At 48.4% G+C, this 4,914-nt stretch overlaps 1 long non-coding RNA gene across 1 annotated transcript; it reads left to right on the forward strand.

The window, feature by feature from the left end:
* Window positions 1-223: 223 nt before the first annotated feature.
* Window positions 224-1,520, forward strand: LOC147375449 (uncharacterized). Its single transcript, XR_015160115.1, has 2 exons — window positions 224-488; window positions 773-1,520. It is a non-coding gene; the product is annotated as an uncharacterized LOC147375449 (long non-coding RNA).
* Window positions 1,521-4,914: the final 3,394 nt, after the last annotated feature.

Genomic DNA, 4,914 nt, shown 5'->3' on the forward strand with positions numbered 1-4,914 from the left:
TAGGGCGGAGGCTGGAGAAATACGTGCCCTGGGCGCACCTGTGTGTCCTCTGGGCCAACACTGGCTTTGACAATGATAAGACTAAGGGCTCTAGGTCAGCTGTCGCCGGACTTGCGACTTCCGGCTGCTAAATTAGGCGAGCGGGCGCGGCAGCAGCGAATCAGCTGATAGGTAGAACTACAAGAGGCTTTGGATATCCTGTAGGTAGGTAAAGAAAAAGGAGGGAAGGGGCGGCGCCCAGAAACAGCTAGGTCATCGCACCAATGTAGTTGCAAACGCGCCTTTTGCGCTTTATCCTTGCCCCCTGCCCGGGGCAGCAAGGTTGGGTGGAAGGAACCAGGGACAGAACTGTATTGGAATTCAGTCCCATCTATCGGCTTTTGTGTTCTGGAGCAGGCAACTTCCCCTGCCTACCAGAGTACGGAATCCTGCTCAAAGCGTGGTGTGAGGAGTCGTGAAACCGCATAGGAACAATGCCTAGCACATGAGTAGGTGCTCATAAAACGGGGTTCCCTTTCCCTTTGTTTCAGACCCAGGTCTCACTCCCAGCCCGGAAGGTGCGCCCCAGAGGCCACCCTAGGACCGTAGGATCTGGGTGGCAGGCGTCCTGGTTTGATAATAACTCCAGAATCAATTTGGGCCTCTTTGACAAGTTATCAGATAGGGTGGGACGTGTGGGAGGATTCCGAAGGCTGCCTTAGGGTCCGGTTTCTGTGATCCTAGGAGGGCATTTCAATGCATTCTTTGATTCACGTTATTTATTTATTCACAGATTCCTATCAGAACCGCTTTTACTGCCTCCCCCGGCGACGTTCCCGGCCCGCCAACGTTTCTTTCGTCCTTACAAGGCCAGCTTCCACCCGCTGCTTTTGTGTAAATAAAGCCTGGCCTTCTGCCTGCAGGTTGCCGCCAGAAGCCGGCCGGTGGGGGAAGGGTTCGGAACCGGTACGACCGCCTCAGCCGCGCCGGGAGAGGCCGAGAGTCCGCCACGCTCAGCCGTCGCGCGGGGGCGGTACTCCGGGCCCCCCAGGATGAGCCGAGCGGAGAAACCCAGCACGAGAAAGTCCCCACCCACCTGCACCCTCTTCCGTGGGTCACCCCGCGCGTGGCAGGCCCTTGACAAATATCGTCCTGAATTCTCCCCGCGATCCTGGGAGTATCCTCCCCATTTTATAGACGAGAGACTGAGGCTCACCAAGTGTAAGGGGCTTGACCGAGGTCCCATAGGCGAAAAAAGTGGCAAACCAAGAACTTCTAACCGAATATATCTGGCTGCAAAATCCAGTCTTCTCCCATCCCAGCGGTCACCAGTGAGACTGTAAAGGTCTTAAAGGAGAAGAATAAAAAAAAAAATAACCACACGAATCAGATTAACAGATCGTAAGGAATTGAAAGGGCCTTCCAGAGCTGCTGGTATTTCAAACAAGTGGACTCGAACCACAGGATAAGTAACAAACTACTTTTCCTGGGTGACCAATCATACTTTTTTTTTTTTAATTAAAAATATATTTATTAAAATAGATTACGATGGAGAAGAATATAATTTTCAAAATAATGATAGCTGAAAACAGAAGACTTAAAAGAAATGTCAGGCTGTTTCCACCTCGCACCTTTCGTTCGATTGCACACACATTCTTGACATCAAGTACATAACAGGCAAACTGAGGCCCGAAACCAGTCCCACTGAGAGCGAGAGGCCGAGTGGGAGGAGAACCGAGATTTCCGGGCTCTCGGCCTGGGGTGCTTTCGGCTGGGGGCGGGGGTCCTGTTTGTAAACAGGTGTCCTCGGACAGCCACTGCCGATTTTTGTCACTCTGCCAACCGAAGGGACGATTCTGAGTAATCGCTAGCAGTCAGCGCAGCTGGGGCTAAAAGCGAAAGGGACGCGCGCGCGACGGGCCCGGGAGGGCGACGGGTAAAGCGCGCAGGCGGGGCCGCCGCCGGGTTCCCGTGGGGCGACCGTGCGGTAGGCCTCCTCCCGGACCGCTCTCGACGGCCCCGCCCCGCGCAGGCGGCGGGCGCTGCAGGCCCCGCCCCTGCTCCCAGCCCAGGGGACCCATCCCGGACCTGAGAATCCCGGTCCCAAACCCCTCCTCCCAAAAGGGGCTAAAAGGTGCAGGGGGCTTTTGACCAGCCCGTCCAGCTTCAGGTCCTGGGACCGGCGGCCCTGTCCTTGCGCGTGGGAACAGTCAGGTACTTAGGCTTGACCTTAAATCCGCCCCTGGTATTTGCTAACACTAAGGTCTTAAGAAAATGACTTAAACTCTCTCTCTCTCAGTTTCTGCATCTGTAAAATGGGAGTTAGCGAGTCTTACCTCATGTAATTGCTGTGAGAAGTAAATGTGTACCTAGCTGTGAAGGTCTAGAACATTAAAAAGAAAAAAACAATTAAATGCTGTTTTACTGTTATTGCTAGGCGGGCCTGGGTGGGACTCTCAGGCCAATTCAGAACTGGATGACCTGGGCAGATGGACTTTCTTAGTTCCCCCACCTGGAAAAGACAGCTTCATTACAATTACCATCACAGGGTGGGGATGAGGACAGACGGCCTCCCCAGCATCTGGCAAGACCACACGTGGTTATGTTTGCAACTCTTATTATTTGCCATCATTGTCTTAAGCATTTTGCACTTATTAGTGCCTTTCATCCTACACAATTACAGTATGACAGAGATATTACTATTTTCCATTTCACAAATAGGAAACTGAGACAGAGAGGTTAAATGATTAATCTAAGGTCTCTCAGCTACTAAGTAGGATTTGCACAGAGCTGCAAAATCTGGCTTCCTATTCCGTGTTCCTAACTCCTACCAGATGTAGGAGGTAGGGTCTGGGGATGCAGACAGGAATAATGATGGCACACAGCCATCTCCTCAACAAAGGGCAAGATCTCCTTTCTTAGTTTTCCAGCCTTCCTTGCATATTCTTAAGCATTGTAGGCACTTTATCATATTTTATATGTGCATTGTGTGCACCTGGGGCAGGGAGCTATTTGACATTGTTAATTTCCCTCTTCCCCTGTTTTTGTGGTCTAGTTACAAGTCTTTACTTGGAGGGTGGACATTAGATGTTTTAGGCGATAGAGAACTTGGTGTCTAGTAGGTGCTCCCCATACCTGAGTTCCTCCTTCCCTGTACTTAGCGAACACACTAAGGCTTAGACCTTTAAATAATAATGATGGCTTCTGCCTCTGAAAATTACTGTCTGTGCTGTGGGGTTCCCAGAACTGAGGATGAACTTACTGTATTTATCACTTAATCATTTCCAAAACAGCTTATGACTACGACATCTTTAATCAAAGGTGCAGAATTCTCCCTCTCCAGCCCTCCCTCTTTGGGGCGCCTGTGATAACTCTTGCTGTAAATGACTAAAGCTATTAAATATAGAATGTAGATCTTCCTGCGATGCAAGTGTAAGCTGTCGTTATATTCATTGCTTAAATGTTATGATCGTTTCAAGCTTGCCTTTTGCATATGAAGCCTTGAGTTAAATGTGGAAAGTAAGGGGGAAAAGTGCTTAACGGTTGGAAATAAAAGCATGCAGTGGATAGGTTTCCAGAGTAATAATAATAAAAAAAAAGCTTTAAATTTCAGAAGATTTGAATCCTGGTCTGGTTCCAAGCAGCATGCCCTAAATTCCCATCATCCAGCAATGCTGTATTCTGAGAGTTAAACCACCTTTAGACAATGCAATGAGCTCAACTGATGACAAAGCATTAAATTGTGAGTTTCTCCTTGAACATGAGATAGCTGTGGAGAGGGTTCAGCAAATGGTAGACACTCAAGGGAAGCCTTTATGATTAGGGACTGGGACGCAGAGAGACCACTGAAGATTTTCCAGTCAACTGATTTTTATTGAATGCCTACTATGTGCTAGATGCTTATAAGTCCATTATTTCAAATTAATTGCAAAATGAACTTGTGAGGAAAACATCATGTATAGAGGAAGAAATTGACACTCCAAAAAGTTCATTAACTTGCCTGTCTCACCAGGGAGTAAGTACTATAATCTGAGTTGCAATTTGGGTCTAATCCTAAATTCAGCAGCTAATTCATTGCACCTCTCTTCTTTTTTCCATATGCCTGGCTGTCAGTCATCTTAGACCTGGAGGCAAGAATCAGAGGGGACTTTAAGTTGCCCTCAACCAGGGTTTCTCTGCCTCTTTATGAAATCCAGGTCACTGTAGATAAATGCAAAAGCCTTTTCTGAATGAGTTTCAAATTCAAAATAAATATTATGATTCAAAGCAAAGCAAAGTGACAGCATTTTCACATTTTCAGGTTTTTTGTTGGTTCTTTTGCTTTGCAGCCATGTCCTGTGGCATCTGGGATCTTAGTTCCCCTACCAGAGATCGAACCTGTGTCCACAGCCCCCTGCTTTGGAAGCGCAGAGTCTTAAAACACTGAACTACCAGGGAAATCCCATCTTCAATATTTTGTTTTTAAACCTAATAAGCCTCTTCAGAGCTTCTGGTTCTAGCTCTTCACCTCTACCCACCCCAGTGAGAGCTGCTCACTCCCCTCACCTCCTGGTCAATTCCTTCCTGGGAAGTAGAGCCCAGAGAAGAATGAATTGCTAGTGACATGGTCAGCACCTGAACTCAGGTCTGACTGGCTGGCTCCCTTCATGTGTGGTGTCTTTTGTTTAAACACCCTGCTTGCTTCTCTGTTTGGTATCTCACCATGCCTTAGCTCAGGGTCCACACTTGAAACTGACTTGATCACCTGGAGTTCCAGAGTGTGTTATCCTTCCAGGCCTCATCCTCTGCCTGGAATGCTCTTAACCCCTTCCCTGCACCTCTTGTTTGCCGGGTAAACACCTGTGCATCAAGATGCAGCTGAAATGCAGCTTCCTTAGGAGGTTTTCTGGACTCCTACCTATATCCAAGTGAAGGGGCTGATTCTTCTTTCCTGCC

Source organism: Bos grunniens, chromosome 3 (assembly GCF_055505025.1).
Source record: "Bos grunniens cultivar Pamir isolate PY7600 chromosome 3, Bosgru_T2T1.0, whole genome shotgun sequence".
Taxonomy (NCBI): Eukaryota; Metazoa; Chordata; class Mammalia; order Artiodactyla; family Bovidae; genus Bos; species Bos grunniens.